General features: G+C 46.3%; 1 non-coding gene across 1 annotated transcript; it reads right to left on the bottom strand.

Moving 5' to 3' along the window:
• Positions 1 to 595: 595 nt before the first annotated feature.
• TRNAL-UAG (transfer RNA leucine (anticodon UAG)) lies at positions 596 to 677 on the bottom strand. The gene has a single exon. It is a non-coding gene; the product is annotated as a tRNA-Leu (tRNA).
• Positions 678 to 18,839: the final 18,162 nt, after the last annotated feature.

Here is an 18,839-nt window from a genome sequence, read left to right as displayed (position 1 = left end):
ATATTATTTTTAATGTTTGAGAAGACTCTTGAAATTGTGATAAACTGTTTTAAAATCTAGGACAGATGATGAACTTTTCAACCTTCCAATATTTAACTTTAGCAACTTAGTGGCCTTAGCTCGGCCATGGTACCACATGGACACTCTTAGCTCACAGATCTGGGTCATATAGCTCAGATTACAGTAAAAACATTTTTTTAAATCAATATTTAAAAAGAAGTGTAATGCAAAAAGTGTTTAAATTATGTACAAAACGTTTTGGAAGGTTAAAAAAGTACATAAATTGACATAAAATATCAATGAGAAAGGATATTTTTATTATTGATTTGCTGTTTAGTAGAGAAAAACACTTTGACATCAATCACTTATTTTTTCTCAGGGAAAATAATTATGGCGGCAGTAGATTTTGAACCAATTCCTCCAAAGAATCTGGAACCTTAATCCAGCACCTTAGACACTGCTGATTTTTAGCTAATGCATCTGGATCATATTGATCAGATGTTGAGGAGAAAGGACTTTATTATTATTGATTTTCTTATTAGTGGAGAAAAACACATTGCCATCACTGACTGACGTTTTCATAGTAAAGTCATTATGGCAGCAGTGGGATTTGAACCCACGCGTCCAGAGGGACTGGAGCCTAAATCCAGCACCATAGACCGCTCGGCCATGCTACCACATGGACCCATATGGCTGAAAGCTCACAGTTCTGGATCATATAGTTGAGATTACTGGAAAAAACTGTGTAGTTTTAAATCAATACTTGAAAAGAAGTGTCATGTTAAAAGTGTTTAGAATACAAAAAATTAAAAAAGGTACAAAATTAGCAGACAATATCAATTAGAAAGGATTTTTTATTATTGACTTGCTGTTTAGTGTAGAAAAACACTTTGACATCAATGACTGTTGTTTTCTCTTGAAAATAAATATGACAGCAGTGGAATTTGAACCCATGCCTCCAAACAGACTGGGGCCTTAATTCAGCATTTTAGACCGCTCAGCCACATTCTACCTTGGCTCCATAGCTTATAGTTTATAATTTTACATATTATTTTTACATTTTGAGAAGACTCTTGAAATTATGATAAACTGTTTTAAAATCTAGGGCAGATGATGAACTTTTTAACATACCAATATTTTATATCAGCAGCTTAGTGGCCTTAGACCGCTCGGCCATGGTACCACATGGACACTCTTAGCTCACAGATCTGGGCCATATAGCTCAGATTACAGTACAAAATGTCAGGAACTGGTGCAGAATCCGGAATTCAGGATCAGGTACCAAGTGGTTGACGTTACCCATAACAGAGGCGCGGAGTCTAATACGCCGGAAGGTTTTCACCAGGGAACCCCGCAAGGGGATATGGGCTTCGCGACTACCGACGTGCAGGTCGCGGCCCCCTGTCTGGGTCACTTGATACCTGAACTGGACTAGAGTTACGGTAGAGGTGTTGTATATGACAAACAGCAGGGATACACAGGAACAAACAGGAACTGGAGAAGGTGGCAGGGTGCACACGGCCAGATGGTACGCTGGGGCCGTGGAGATGGAACAGCAGCAGGCACTCCAGGGGTGACACAGGAGGTAGCGGCACACAGACGGACTGGGATGCAGACAGGGTAACGGCAGTCAGCAGACTAAAGTCGTCAGCAAGATGTTGAAGCTGGAATTCAATACTGGAACAAGGCAATACCCACTGGACAGATGAACTGAGACCAGAGAGGAACCAGAGAGCAGAACACCACATGGAGTAGCTATAACTGGCAAAGCCTCTTGGGATTGAGAGGCTTAAAAGAACAGGCTGGACCAATCAGTTGTGAGCACCAGACAGGCCCCCAGTAATTGATATAACATGCAGCTGCAGTGCAGACTGAGCAGGCTGACAAGCTGAATAGTAGTTTTCAGGTAACGAGCTGTAATTACAGAATCCAGACACCTGTGAAGTCAGTTGCTGAGTGCAGGAGCAAAGGCACTGGGAGACAACTATGCAGGAGCTAGCTGTGACCTGTAGTTCCACAAACTGAAGCAAAGGTAATTTATAACAATAACAAAACATGAGTGCTCAGGATTGTAACAGTACCCCCGCGATCCTTGAAGAGGGTGTTAGGATCTCCTGTTCTGTGCTGCCACGTTGCCATGGCAACCGGGAGGCAAGTGTTAGCGAAGTAACCTGAGCGCAGCTGATACTCCGGTCCAGGTTTTTACTGTGTGGTGGTTACAGGCTCTGTGCATGGCAGGGAATCCGGCGCTGGTTTTGTGCTCACAGTCTGTGAGGTCTGAGTGGGGCGTGGACAGCACCTGCTATATAAACCATCCTCTCAGGCTAGGCAAATGCTGCTGAATCTTTGTTTGTTAGTCAGTTCCAGAGAGTTAGCTAGTACTGTTTGACTTTGTATTTACTTGTTGCTTACTGCGAATAGGCCTTGGGATTCGGTACTTCATTCTGCCAATCCGGACCTAGCAGTAAGACTGGAGTCAGTTGTTTAACCTGCTGGGGTTCTTTTGCTATTCTGTGAACCCAGCAGGTTTGCGGCTGTACTCTCAGACCTGCTTGCTTAATCCTCCCTCACTGTGCAGGGCGTCCAGGTGTCAGTTTAGTGGCAGTAAGCTGAACATGTGCCCTGCAAGTGGGGGTTAGGATTGTGGATACTCTCCTTGTGTCTATATTTCTATCTCTGACCAAGGAGTTTATTCCCACACCCGTTGGTAACCCTTTGGGGTTTTTTCTGTTGCTCTTAGCAACATCATTTCGGGTGCTCCACATGTTAAATCACTACATCTCGCTTCATTGTCTGCTCTATTCCATCTGAGCATTCCTGACACTAGGGAGACACCCAATTCCTGAGCCTTTGGGCTTCTCCGTTCACTTTGTGTTTATTAGTTATTCCATCACATCCTGTGTATGTTGTGTTATACTGTCTGTGAGTTCGTTTGTTTCGCATCCCTCTCTGTTCATACACCGGTATACTCCTGTTAGCACTGGTGTGCGTAACATATTCAGCAGCCCTACTCCTGTTGAAATTTTGTGGGAATATGGAGCATACCCCTCAAAATACTTTGCAACAGGTGGTCGATCAGGTGCAGGTCCTGACTCGACAATTTAATGAGATGTCCATTAAAATGAACACCCCGCAGGCCGCTAGCGGAGCTCCCGCAGCAGCAGCGGCAAGTTTAGGGGTTAAGGAGCCGAAAGTAAATCTCCCGGATCGTTTTTCTGGAGATCGCTCGCAGTTCTTTTGTTTCAAGGAGAGCTGTAAGCTATATTTCAGGCTTAGGCCCCAGTCTTCTGGGTCGGAGATTCAGCGGGTGGGCATGGTGATTTCCTTGCTACAAGGAGACCCACAGGTCTGGGCATATGGGTTGCAGCCTGACTGTCCGTCGCTTAAAAGTGTTGATGCTTTTTTTACGGCACTGGGCATTTTGTATGATGACCCTGACAAGATGGCTTCAGCCGAGGCTCAGATTACGGTCCTTAAGCAAGGGCGACGGCCAGCTGAGGTTTATAGTACGGAGTTTCGGAGGTTGGCTCATGATACCCAATGGAATGACCCAGCCCTGAGAAACCAGTACCGAAGGGGCCTTTCTGACCAGATAAAGGACCAACTGGTACAATATCCCTCGCCTGATAGCTTAGATCAGCTAATGCAGTTATCCATCCGGGTGGATAGACGGCTGAGAGAGCGTAGGCTTGAAAGGGAGACCGCAGTTTCCTTTTTTCCCAAGGGAACCTCAGACTCTGAGGAATATTCCGAGGAGCCTATGCAGATTGGGGCTACCCGCCTCTCCTCGCGTGAGAAGATGCGGAGGAGACAGCAGGGTTTGTGTTTGTACTGTGGGAATAAAGGTCATGTTGTAGTATCATGCCCAGAAAAGCCGGAAAACTTCAGGGCCTGAGGGTGATGGGAAATATCCTGTCAGGCCAGAAGTCAGAATTTCCCAAAAAGACTTTTCTCATTCTGGTGACTTTGGAGATCCTCGGTCAAACTGTCAAGACTGAGGCCTTTGTTGACAGTGGGGCCGATGGGGTTTTCATGGACCGTCAATTCGCCCTGGAACACTCTGTTCCCTTAGTACCTTTGGCATCAGAGATTGAGATCTGTGGGTTAAACGGGGAACCATTGTCCCAGGGTAAAATTACCTCCTGCACCAGCCAAATTCCTTTGTTTATTGGAGCCACACACTCTGAAAAATTGTCTTTCTATGTGACTGTCTGTTCTTTTGCCCCATTGGTTTTGGGGTTACCCTGGTTAAGGGCCCATAACCCTCAATTTGACTGGGTCTCTGGTGAGATTCTTAGTTGGGGTAGTGATTGTTTCAGGAGTTGCTTGAGCCTTCCAGTCAGGCTCTCGCAGCTAAGTTTGCCAGGATTGCCAGGATGTTATGCAGATTTTGCGGATGTGTTCTCCAAAAAAGTTGCGGAGGTACTACCTCCCCATCGCCCCTATGACTGTGCCATTGATTTGTTGCCGGATGCTAAGCTTCCCAAGAGCAGGTTGTACTCCCTGTCACGTCCTGAGACTCAGGCTATGGCAGAGTACATTCAGGAGAACTTGGCTAAGGGATTTATCAGACCCTCACAGTCCCCAGTTGGGTCGGGGTTCTTCTTCGTGGGTAAAAAGGACGGTTCGTTGCGACCCTGCATCGACTTCAGGGAATTGAACCGTATCACGATTAAAAACTCGTACCCACTGCCTCTCATTTCGGTTTTGTTTGACCAGCTTCGTACTGCCACCATTTTTTCTAAGATTGACCTACGCGGTGCTTACAATCTAATCCGAATAAGAGAGGGGATGAATGGAAGACTGCCTTTAATACCCACTCAGGGCATTATGAATATTTGGTGATGCCTTTTGGGCTCTCTAATGCCTCGGCAGTCTTCCAGGAATTCATGAACGATGTGCTCAGGGAATATTTGGATAGATTCTTAGTTGTTTATCTAGATGACATCCTAATCTTCTCCCATTCCCTGGAGGAACATCGGAAGCATGTACGCTTAGTCCTCCAGAAACTCAGAGACCACCAGCTTGGGGCGAAGCTGGAGAAGTGCGAATTTGAAGTCCAGCAAATCGCATTTCTAGGGTATATTATCTCCTCAGAAGGTTTCCAAATGGAGGGTTCTAAGGTACAGGCAGTCCTGGATTGGGTGCAGTCCACTAGTTTGAAGGCGCTTCAGCGTTTTCTGGGCTTTGCGAATTTTTATAGAAGGTTTATCGCTGGATTTTCGTCTATAGTGGCCCCCTTGGTGGCACTCACTAAGAAAGGGGAGGATGTTGCTCACTGGTCTTGTGAGGCCAAAGCGGCCTTTGCCCGTCTCAAAAGGGCATTTGTCGCGGCCAGGGTGCTGCGACACCCAGATCCAGAGCGTCCTTTTGTGGTAGAAGTGGATGCCTCTGAGATAGGTATTGGGGCAGTGCTCTCTCAGATGGGGGTGTCTGATAATCGCCTTCATCCCTGTGCTTACTTTTCCCGTAAATTTTCGTATGCCGAGATGAATTATGATGTGGGTAACCGGGAATTGTTGACTATAAAGGATGCACTCGGGGAGTGGAGACACTGGCTTGAGGGGGCTAAGTTTGTGGTCTCAATTCTCACCGACCATAAGAATCTGGCATATGTAGAGTCAGCGAAGCGGCTCAATGCCAGGCAGGCACGATGGGCTTTGTTTTTTGCTCGCTTTAATTTTTTGATAACATATCGCCCTGGGTCAAAAAACATCAAGGCTGATGCGCTCTCGCGGAGTTTTGCTCCAGTCCAAGAGACCTCCGAGGAGCCATTGGCCATTGTGTCCCCATCATGTATTAAAGTGGGCATTACCCAGGACCTCTTGTCATTAGTCCTTAGAGAAAGAACAAAAATAGAGACTTCAATAGGCGTTATATGAGGTTACATAAACACAGAAGGGAGTCAGTCAATCCCACCAAAGTGGATGTAATTTTCCCTCAGATGTCTCTTTGGGTAATACAAACAGTCCCCAGGATTCTTGGTTCTTTTACTCCTTCCAGATAGATTCCCTTCGGCAGTTATTCGGAATATACCCAAAAAGGAAAAAGACAATAATAGTGTAATCCTGTATGGTTTGGTAATATAGGGATGGTGTAAAATTGCACTTACATTTCAGAAAATGGGTAAAGGCATGTATCTCACTCAATAGTGAGTAATTTCCAGGATAAGAATAATTCTGTCCCTCTTCTGAAGATGGATCTCTATTGGGTAATCTTCCAAAGCAGTACCACCAAATAAGGAGAGAATATACAATGGTGCAAATAACGTCTTTTTTTTAAAAACAACGATATCTTTAATAAATAGCACTCACATTATAAAAAACAAATACAATGCAAAAAAATGGTGAACTGCTCAATCAGATAGTGATGTCACTCAGGTGCTAAAAGGGAGGGGTAATTCTGTGAAGGAAAAAACAATGGTTCCCTAATGCACACTGAGTGAATAATATTCCTACATAATAGTCAGATAATACGGAGATCTTGGTTGCGTATATCTGCAGATATAGGGTTAAGCCCCCAGGCCGATCGACAAGGCCTCTCCGTCACTGGGGGTCCCTAATATTAGGTATGGGTCCGGGGTGCAGGACCCCATAATGTCGGCACAGGTCGGCTACCCCAGGTCAGCACACAGGTGAGAGTTAATAGGGTTAATAAGAAGCACAGAAGTGCTATGTGAGTGGTGTGATTAAAATAATACAAAAATATATACAAAGTGATAGGGAAACTCATAAGTGTTAATAAAGTGTTAGGGTGTGCCGACCTGAAGCAGCCCAGCGATACCGACACATGGGCCACCACACCCCACACCCACCCCATAAATAATTCCAAATATGTCTGGGTTGAATTCCCAGTGTAAGGCCACATGGTAATGGCTCCTACAGCATCTGAGAGCCAGCTTACCTGGGGATACCCCTGACTTCCTCCTATGGCAGTCTAGAGTCAGCAATCCCTCCTAATGCTGACCCGTTCATGCCTCTCAATACAATGCAAAAAAATGGTGAACTGCTCAATCAGATAGTGATGTCACTCAGGTGCTAAAAGGGAGGGGTAATTCTGTGAAGGAAAAAACAATGGTTCCCTAATGCACACTGAGTGAATAATATTCCTACATAATAGTCAGATAATACGGAGATCTTGGTTGCGTATATCTGCAGATATAGGGTTAAGCCCCCAGGCCGATCGACAAGGCCTCTCCGTCACTGGGGGTCCCTAATATTAGGTATGGGTCCGGGGTGCAGGACCCCATAATGTCGGCACAGGTCGGCTACCCCAGGTCAGCACACAGGTGAGAGTTAATAGGGTTAATAAGAAGCACAGAAGTGCTATGTGAGTGGTGTGATTAAAATAATACAAAAATATATACAAAGTGATAGGGAAACTCATAAGTGTTAATAAAGTGTTAAGGTGTGCCGACCTGAAGCAGCCCAGCGATACCGACACATGGGCCACCACACCCCACACCCACCCCATAAATAATTCCAAATATGTCTGGGTTGAATTCCCAGTGTAAGGCCACATGGTAATGGCTCCTACAGCATCTGAGAGCCAGCTTACCTGGGGATACCCCTGACTTCCTCCTATGGCAGTCTAGAGTCAGCAATCCCTCCTAATGCTGACCCGTTCATGCCTCTCAATACAATGCAAAAAAATGGTGAACTGCTCAATCAGATAGTGATGTCACTCAGGTGCTAAAAGGGAGGGGTAATTCTGTGAAGGAAAAAACAATGGTTCCCTAATGCACACTGAGTGAATAATATTCCTACATAATAGTCAGATAATACGGAGATCTTGGTTGCGTATATCTGCAGATATAGGGTTAAGCCCCCAGGCCGATCGACAAGGCCTCTCCGTCACTGGGGGTCCCTAATATTAGGTATTGGTCCGGGGTGCAGGACCCCATAATGTCGGCACAGGTCGGCTACCCCAGGTCAGCACACAGGTGAGAGTTAATAGGGTTAACCCTATTAACTCTCACCTGTGTGCTGACCTGGGGTAGCCGACCTGTGCCGACATTATGGGGTCCTGCACCCCGGACCCATACCTAATATTAGGGACCCCCAGTGACGGAGAGGCCTTGTCGATCGGCCTGGGGGCTTAACCCTATATCTGCAGATATACGCAACCAAGATCTCCGTATTATCTGACTATTATGTAGGAATATTATTCACTCAGTGTGCATTAGGGAACCATTGTTTTTTCCTTCACAGAATTACCCCTCCCTTTTAGCACCTGAGTGACATCACTATCTGATTGAGCAGTTCACCATTTTTTTGCATTGTATTGAGAGGCATGAACGGGTCAGCATTAGGAGGGATTGCTGACTCTAGACTGCCATAGGGGGAAGTCAGGGGTATCCCCAGGTAAGCTGGCTCTCAGATGCTGTAGGAGCCATTACCATGTGGCCTTACACTGGGAATTCAACCCAGACATATTTGGAATTATTTATGGGGTGGGTGTGGGGTGTGGTGGCCCATGTGTTGGTATCGCTGGGCTGCTTCAGGTCGGCACACCCTAACACTTTATTAACACTTATGAGTTTCCCTATCACTTTGTATATATTTTTGTATTATTTTAATCACACCACTCACATAGCACTTCTGTGCTTCTTATTAACCCTATTAACTCTCACCTGTGTGCTGACCTGGGGTAGCCGACCTGTGCCGACATTATGGGGTCCTGCACCCCGGACCCATACCTAATATTGGGGACCCCCAGTGACGGAGAGGCCTTGTCGATCGGCCTGGGGGCTTAACCCTATATCTGCAGATATACGCAACCAAGATCTCCGTATTATCTGACTATTATGTAGGAATATTATTCACTCAGTGTGCATTAGGGAACCATTGTTTTTTCCTTCACAGAATTACCCCTCCCTTTTAGCACCTGAGTGACATCACTATCTGATTGAGCAGTTCACCATTTTTTTGCATTGTATTGAGAGGCATGAACGGGTCAGCATTAGGAGGGATTGCTGACTCTAGACTGCCATAGGAGGAAGTCAGGGGTATCCCCAGGTAAGCTGGCTCTCAGATGCTGTAGGAGCCATTACCATGTGGCCTTACACTGGGAATTCAACCCAGACATATTTGGAATTATTTATGGGGTGGGTGTGGGGTGTGGTGGCCCATGTGTCGGTATCGCTGGGCTGCTTCAGGTCGGCACACCCTAACACTTTATTAACACTTATGAGTTTCCCTATCACTTTGTATATATTTTTGTATTATTTTAATCACACCACTCACATAGCACTTCTGTGCTTCTTATTAACCCTATTAACTCTCACCTGTGTGCTGACCTGGGGTAGCCGACCTGTGCCGACATTATGGGGTCCTGCACCCCGGACCCATACCTAATATTAGGGACCCCCAGTGACGGAGAGGCCTTGTCGATCGGCCTGGGGGCTTAACCCTATATCTGCAGATATACGCAACCAAGATCTCCGTATTATCTGACTATTATGTAGGAATATTATTCACTCAGTGTGCATTAGGGAACCATTGTTTTTTCCTTCACAGAATTACCCCTCCCTTTTAGCACCTGAGTGACATCACTATCTGATTGAGCAGTTCACCATTTTTTTGCATTGTATTGAGAGGCATGAACGGGTCAGCATTAGGAGGGATTGCTGACTCTAGACTGCCATAGGGGGAAGTCAGGGGTATCCCCAGGTAAGCTGGCTCTCAGATGCTGTAGGAGCCATTACCATGTGGCCTTACACTGGGAATTCAACCCAGACATATTTGGAATTATTTATGGGGTGGGTGTGGGGTGTGGTGGCCCATGTGTCGGTATCGCTGGGCTGCTTCAGGTCGGCACACCCTAACACTTTATTAACACTTATGAGTTTCCCTATCACTTTGTATATATTTTTGTATTATTTTAATCACACCACTCACATAGCACTTCTGTGCTTCTTATTAACCCTATTAACTCTCACCTGTGTGCTGACCTGGGGTAGCCGACCTGTGCCGACATTATGGGGTCCTGCACCCCGGACCAATACCTAATATTAGGGACCCCCAGTGACGGAGAGGCCTTGTCGATCGGCCTGGGGGCTTAACCCTATATCTGCAGATATACGCAACCAAGATCTCCGTATTATCTGACTATTATGTAGGAATATTATTCACTCAGTGTGCATTAGGGAACCATTGTTTTTTCCTTCACAGAATTACCCCTCCCTTTTAGCACCTGAGTGACATCACTATCTGATTGAGCAGTTCACCATTTTTTTGCATTGTATTGAGAGGCATGAACGGGTCAGCATTAGGAGGGATTGCTGACTCTAGACTGCCATAGGGGGAAGTCAGGGGTATCCCCAGGTAAGCTGGCTCTCAGATGCTGTAGGAGCCATTACCATGTGGCCTTACACTGGGAATTCAACCCAGACATATTTGGAATTATTTATGGGGTGGGTGTGGGGTGTGGTGGCCCATGTGTCGGTATCGCTGGGCTGCTTCAGGTCGGCACACCCTAACACTTTATTAACACTTATGAGTTTCCCTATCACTTTGTATATATTTTTGTATTATTTTAATCACACCACTCACATAGCACTTCTGTGCTTCTTATTAACCCTATTAACTCTCACCTGTGTGCTGACCTGGGGTAGCCGACCTGTGCCGACATTATGGGGTCCTGCACCCCGGACCCATACCTAATATTAGGGACCCCCAGTGACGGAGAGGCCTTGTCGATCGGCCTGGGGGCTTAACCCTATATCTGCAGATATACGCAACCAAGATCTCCGTATTATCTGACTATTATGTAGGAATATTATTCACTCAGTGTGCATTAGGGAACCATTGTTTTTTCCTTCACAGAATTACCCCTCCCTTTTAGCACCTGAGTGACATCACTATCTGATTGAGCAGTTCACCATTTTTTTGCATTGTATTGAGAGGCATGAACGGGTCAGCATTAGGAGGGATTGCTGACTCTAGACTGCCATAGGGGGAAGTCAGGGGTATCCCCAGGTAAGCTGGCTCTCAGATGCTGTAGGAGCCATTACCATGTGGCCTTACACTGGGAATTCAACCCAGACATATTTGGAATTATTTATGGGGTGGGTGTGGGGTGTGGTGGCCCATGTGTCGGTATCGCTGGGCTGCTTCAGGTCGGCACACCCTAACACTTTATTAACACTTATGAGTTTCCCTATCACTTTGTATATATTTTTGTATTATTTTAATCACACCACTCACATAGCACTTCTGTGCTTCTTATTAACCCTATTAACTCTCACCTGTGTGCTGACCTGGGGTAGCCGACCTGTGTCGACATTATGGGGTCCTGCACCCCGGACCCATACCTAATATTAGGGACCCCCAGTGACGGAGAGGCCTTGTCGATCGGCCTGGGGGCTTAACCCTATATCTGCAGATATACGCAACCAAGATCTCCGTATTATCTGACTATTATGTAGGAATATTATTCACTCAGTGTGCATTAGGGAACCATTGTTTTTTCCTTCACAGAATTACCCCTCCCTTTTAGCACCTGAGTGACATCACTATCTGATTGAGCAGTTCACCATTTTTTTGCATTGTATTGAGAGGCATGAACGGGTCAGCATTAGGAGGGATTGCTGACTCTAGACTGCCATAGGGGGAAGTCAGGGGTATCCCCAGGTAAGCTGGCTCTCAGATGCTGTAGGAGCCATTACCATGTGGCCTTACACTGGGAATTCAACCCAGACATATTTGGAATTATTTATGGGGTGGGTGTGGGGTGTGGTGGCCCATGTGTCGGTATCGCTGGGCTGCTTCAGGTCGGCACACCCTAACACTTTATTAACACTTATGAGTTTCCCTATCACTTTGTATATATTTTTGTATTATTTTAATCACACCACTCACATAGCACTTCTGTGCTTCTTATTAACCCTATTAACTCTCACCTGTGTGCTGACCTGGGGTAGCCGACCTGTGCCGACATTATGGGGTCCTGCACCCCGGACCCATACCTAATATTAGTGACCCCCAGTGACGGAGAGGCCTTGTCGATCGGCCTGGGGGCTTAACCCTATATCTGCAGATATACGCAACCAAGATCTCCGTATTATCTGACTATTATGTAGGAATATTATTCACTCAGTGTGCATTAGGGAACCATTGTTTTTTCCTTCACAGAATTACCCCTCCCTTTTAGCACCTGAGTGACATCACTATCTGATTGAGCAGTTCACCATTTTTTTGCATTGTATTGAGAGGCATGAACGGGTCAGCATTAGGAGGGATTGCTGACTCTAGACTGCCATAGGGGGAAGTCAGGGGTATCCCCAGGTAAGCTGGCTCTCAGATGCTGTAGGAGCCATTACCATGTGGCCTTACACTGGGAATTCAACCCAGACATATTTGGAATTATTTATGGGGTGGGTGTGGGGTGTGGTGGCCCATGTGTCGGTATCGCTGGGCTGCTTCAGGTCGGCACACCCTAACACTTTATTAACACTTATGAGTTTCCCTATCACTTTGTATATATTTTTGTATTATTTTAATCACACCACTCACATAGCACTTCTGTGCTTCTTATTAACCCTATTAACTCTCACCTGTGTGCTGACCTGGGGTAGCCGACCTGTGCCGACATTATGGGGTCCTGCACCCCGGACCCATACCTAATATTAGGGACCCCCAGTGACGGAGAGGCCTTGTCGATCGGCCTGGGGGCTTAACCCTATATCTGCAGATATACGCAACCAAGATCTCCGTATTATCTGACTATTATGTAGGCATATTATTCACTCAGTGTGCATTAGGGAACCATTGTTTTTTCCTTCACAGAATTACCCCTCCCTTTTAGCACCTGAGTGACATCACTATCTGATTGAGCAGTTCACCATTTTTTTGCATTGTATTGAGAGGCATGAACGGGTCAGCATTAGGAGGGATTGCTGACTCTAGACTGCCATAGGGGGAAGTCAGGGGTATCCCCAGGTAAGCTGGCTCTCAGATGCTGTAGGAGCCATTACCATGTGGCCTTACACTGGGAATTCAACCCAGACATATTTGGAATTATTTATGGGGTGGGTGTGGGGTGTGGTGGCCCATGTGTCGGTATCGCTGGGCTGCTTCAGGTCGGCACACCCTAACACTTTATTAACACTTATGAGTTTCCCTATCACTTTGTATATATTTTTGTATTATTTTAATCACACCACTCACATAGCACTTCTGTGCTTCTTATTAACCCTATTAACTCTCACCTGTGTGCTGACCTGGGGTAGCCGACCTGTGCCGACATTATGGGGTCCTGCACCCCGGACCCATACCTAATATTAGGGACCCCCAGTGACGGAGAGGCCTTGTCGATCGGCCTGGGGGCTTAACCCTATATCTGCAGATATACGCAACCAAGATCTCCGTATTATCTGACTATTATGTAGGCATATTATTCACTCAGTGTGCATTAGGGAACCATTGTTTTTTCCTTCACAGAATTACCCCTCCCTTTTAGCACCTGAGTGACATCACTATCTGATTGAGCAGTTCACCATTTTTTTTGCATTGTATTGAGAGGCATGAACGGGTCAGCATTAGGAGGGATTGCTGACTCTAGACTGCCATAGGGGGAAGTCAGGGGTATCCCCAGGTAAGCTGGCTCTCAGATGCTGTAGGAGCCATTACCATGTGGCCTTACACTGGGAATTCAACCCAGACATATTTGGAATTATTTATGGGGTGGGTGTGGGGTGTGGTGGCCCATGTGTCGGTATCGCTGGGCTGCTTCAGGTCGGCACACCCTAACACTTTATTAACACTTATGAGTTTCCCTATCACTTTGTATATATTTTTGTATTATTTTAATCACACCACTCACATAGCACTTCTGTGCTTCTTATTAACCCTATTAACTCTCACCTGTGTGCTGACCTGGGGTAGCCGACCTGTGCCGACATTATGGGGTCCTGCACCCCGGACCCATACCTAATATTAGGGACCCCCAGTGACGGAGAGGCCTTGTCGATCGGCCTGGGGGCTTAACCCTATATCTGCAGATATACGCAACCAAGATCTCCGTATTATCTGACTATTATGTAGGCATATTATTCACTCAGTGTGCATTAGGGAACCATTGTTTTTTCCTTCACAGAATTACCCCTCCCTTTTAGCACCTGAGTGACATCACTATCTGATTGAGCAGTTCACCATTTTTTTGCATTGTATTGAGAGGCATGAACGGGTCAGCATTAGGAGGGATTGCTGACTCTAGACTGCCATAGGGGGAAGTCAGGGGTATCCCCAGGTAAGCTGGCTCTCAGATGCTGTAGGAGCCATTACCATGTGGCCTTACACTGGGAATTCAACCCAGACATATTTGGAATTATTTATGGGGTGGGTGTGGGGTGTGGTGGCCCATGTGTCGGTATCGCTGGGCTGCTTCAGGTCGGCACACCCTAACACTTTATTAACACTTATGAGTTTCCCTATCACTTTGTATATATTTTTGTATTATTTTAATCACACCACTCACATAGCACTTCTGTGCTTCTTATTAACCCTATTAACTCTCACCTGTGTGCTGACCTGGGGTAGCCGACCTGTGCCGACATTATGGGGTCCTGCACCCCGGACCCATACCTAATATTAGGGACCCCCAGTGACGGAGAGGCCTTGTCGATCGGCCTGGGGGCTTAACCCTATATCTGCAGATATACGCAACCAAGATCTCCGTATTATCTGACTATTATGTAGGAATATTATTCACTCAGTGTGCATTAGGGAACCATTGTTTTTTCCTTCACAGAATTACCCCTCCCTTTTAGCACCTGAGTGACATCACTATCTGATTGAGCAGTTCACCATTTTTTTGCATTGTATTGAGAGGCATGAACGGGTCAGCATTAGGAGGGATTGCTGACTCTAGACTGCCATAGGGGGAAGTCAGGGGTATCCCCAGGTAAGCTGGCTCTCAGATGCTGTAGGAGCCATTACCATGTGGCCTTACACTGGGAATTCAACCCAGACATATTTGGAATTATTTATGGGGTGGGTGTGGGGTGTGGTGGCCCATGTGTCGGTATCGCTGGGCTGCTTCAGGTCGGCACACCCTAACACTTTATTAACACTTATGAGTTTCCCTATCACTTTGTATATATTTTTGTATTATTTTAATCACACCACTCACATAGCACTTCTGTGCTTCTTATTAACCCTATTAACTCTCACCTGTGTGCTGACCTGGGGTAGCCGACCTGTGCCGACATTATGGGGTCCTGCACCCCGGACCCATACCTAATATTAGGGACCCCCAGTGACGGAGAGGCCTTGTCGATCGGCCTGGGGGCTTAACCCTATATCTGCAGATATACGCAACCAAGATCTCCGTATTATCTGACTATTATGTAGGAATATTATTCACTCAGTGTGCATTAGGGAACCATTGTTTTTTCCTTCACAGAATTACCCCTCCCTTTTAGCACCTGAGTGACATCACTATCTGATTGAGCAGTTCACCATTTTTTTGCATTGTATTGAGAGGCATGAACGGGTCAGCATTAGGAGGGATTGCTGACTCTAGACTGCCATAGGGGGAAGTCAGGGGTATCCCCAGGTAAGCTGGCTCTCAGATGCTGTAGGAGCCATTACCATGTGGCCTTACACTGGGAATTCAACCCAGACATATTTGGAATTATTTATGGGGTGGGTGTGGGGTGTGGTGGCCCATGTGTCGGTATCGCTGGGCTGCTTCAGGTCGGCACACCCTAACACTTTATTAACACTTATGAGTTTCCCTATCACTTTGTATATATTTTTGTATTATTTTAATCACACCACTCACATAGCACTTCTGTGCTTCTTATTAACCCTATTAACTCTCACCTGTGTGCTGACCTGGGGTAGCCGACCTGTGCCGACATTATGGGGTCCTGCACCCCGGACCCATACCTAATATTAGGGACCCCCAGTGACGGAGAGGCCTTGTCGATCGGCCTGGGGGCTTAACCCTATATCTGCAGATATACGCAACCAAGATCTCCGTATTATCTGACTATTATGTAGGAATATTATTCACTCAGTGTGCATTAGGGAACCATTGTTTTTTCCTTCACAGAATTACCCCTCCCTTTTAGCACCTGAGTGACATCACTATCTGATTGAGCAGTTCACCATTTTTTTGCATTGTATTGAGAGGCATGAACGGGTCAGCATTAGGAGGGATTGCTGACTCTAGACTGCCATAGGGGGAAGTCAGGGGTATCCCCAGGTAAGCTGGCTCTCAGATGCTGTAGGAGCCATTACCATGTGGCCTTACACTGGGAATTCAACCCAGACATATTTGGAATTATTTATGGGGTGGGTGTGGGGTGTGGTGGCCCATGTGTCGGTATCGCTGGGCTGCTTCAGGTCGGCACACCCTAACACTTTATTAACACTTATGAGTTTCCCTATCACTTTGTATATATTTTTGTATTATTTTAATCACACCACTCACATAGCACTTCTGTGCTTCTTATTAACCCTATTAACTCTCACCTGTGTGCTGACCTGGGGTAGCCGACCTGTGCCGACATTATGGGGTCCTGCACCCCGGACCCATACCTAATATTAGGGACCCCCAGTGACGGAGAGGCCTTGTCGATCGGCCTGGGGGCTTAACCCTATATCTGCAGATATACGCAACCAAGATCTCCGTATTATCTGACTATTATGTAGGAATATTATTCACTCAGTGTGCATTAGGGAACCATTGTTTTTTCCTTCACAGAATTACCCCTCCCTTTTAGCACCTGAGTGACATCACTATCTGATTGAGCAGTTCACCATTTTTTTGCATTGTATTGAGAGGCATGAACGGGTCAGCATTAGGAGGGATTGCTGACTCTAGACTGCCATAGGGGGAAGTCAGGGGTATCCCCAGGTAAGCTGGCTCTCAGATGCTGTAGGAGCCATTACCATGTGGCCTTACACTGGGAATTCAACCCAGACATATTTGGAATTATTTATGGGGTGGGTGTGGGGTGTGGTGGCCCATGTGTCGGTATCGCTGGGCTGCTTCAGGTCGGCACACCCTAACACTTTATTAACACTTATGAGTTTCCCTATCACTTTGTATATATTTTTGTATTATTTTAATCACACCACTCACATAGCACTTCTGTGCTTCTTATTAACCCTATTAACTCTCACCTGTGTGCTGACCTGGGGTAGCCGACCTGTGCCGACATTATGGGGTCCTGCACCCCGGACCCATACCTAATATTAGGGACCCCCAGTGACGGAGAGGCCTTGTCGATCGGCCTGGGGGCTTAACCCTATATCTGCAGATATACGCAACCAAGATCTCCGTATTATCTGACTATTATGTAGGCATATTATTCACTCAGTGTGCATTAGGGAACCATTGTTTTTTCCTTCACAGAATTACCCCTCCCTTTTAGCACCTGAGTGACATCACTATCTGATTGAGCAGTTCACCATTTTTTTGCATTGTATTGAGAGGCATGAACGGGTCAGCATTAGGAGGGATTGCTGACTCTAGACTGCCATAGGGGGAAGTCAGGGGTATCCCCAGGTAAGCTGGCTCTCAGATGCTGTAGGAGCCATTACCATGTGGCCTTACACTGGGAATTCAACCCAGACATATTTGGAATTATTTATGGGGTGGGTGTGGGGTGTGGTGGCCCATGTGTCGGTATCGCTGGGCTGCTTCAGGTCGGCACACCCTAACACTTTATTAACACTTATGAGTTTCCCTATCACTTTGTATATATTTTTGTATTATTTTAATCACACCACTCACATAGCACTTCTGTGCTTCTTATTAACCCTATTAACTCTCACCTGTGTGCTGACCTGGGGTAGCCGACCTGTGCCGACATTATGGGGTCCTGCACCCCGGACCCATACCTAATATTAGGGACCCCCAGTGACGGAGAGGCCTTGTCGATCGGCCTGGGGGCTTAACCCTATATCTGCAGATATACGCAACCAAGATCTCCGTATTATCTGACTATTATGTAGGAATATTATTCACTCAGTGTGCATTAGGGAACCATTGTTTTTTCCTTCACAGAATTACCCCTCCCTTTTAGCACCTGAGTGACATCACTATCTGATTGAGCAGTTCACCATTTTTTTGCATTGTATTGAGAGGCATGAACGGGTCAGCATTAGGAGGGATTGCTGACTCTAGACTGCCATAGGGGGAAGTCAGGGGTATCCCCAGGTAAGCTGGCTCTCAGATGCTGTAGGAGCCATTACCATGTGGCCTTACACTGGGAATTCAACCCAGACATATTTGGAATTATTTATGGGGTGGGTGTGGGGTGTGGTGGCCCATGTGTCGGTATCGCTGGGCTGCTTCAGGTCGGCACACCCTAACACTTTATTAACACTTATGAGTTTCCCTATCACTTTGTATATATTTTTGTATTATTTTAATCACACCACTCACATAGCACTTCTGTGCTTCTTATTAACCCTATTAACTCTCACCTGTGTGCTGACCTGGGGTAGCCGACCTGTGCCGACATTATGGGGTCCTGCACCCCGGACCCATACCTAATATTAGGGACCCCCAGTGACGGAGAGGCCTTGTCGATCGGCCTGGGGGCTTAACCCTATATCTGCAGATATACGCAACCAAGATCTCCGTATTATCTGACTATTATGTAGGAATATTATTCACTCAGTGTGCATTAGGGAACCATTGTTTTTTCCTTCACAGAATTACCCCTCCCTTTTAGCACCTGAGTGACATCACTATCTGATTGAGCAGTTCACCATTTTTTTGCATTGTATTGAGAGGCATGAACGGGTCAGCATTAGGAGGGATTGCTGACTCTAGACTGCCATAGGGGGAAGTCAGGGGTATCCCCAGGTAAGCTGGCT

This window comes from Pseudophryne corroboree, chromosome 3, assembly GCF_028390025.1.
Source record: "Pseudophryne corroboree isolate aPseCor3 chromosome 3, aPseCor3.hap2, whole genome shotgun sequence".
NCBI lineage: Eukaryota > Metazoa > Chordata > Amphibia > Anura > Myobatrachidae > Pseudophryne > Pseudophryne corroboree.
Note: the sequence above shows the minus strand (reverse complement) of the source record. Positions and strands in the feature narration are given on the sequence as shown.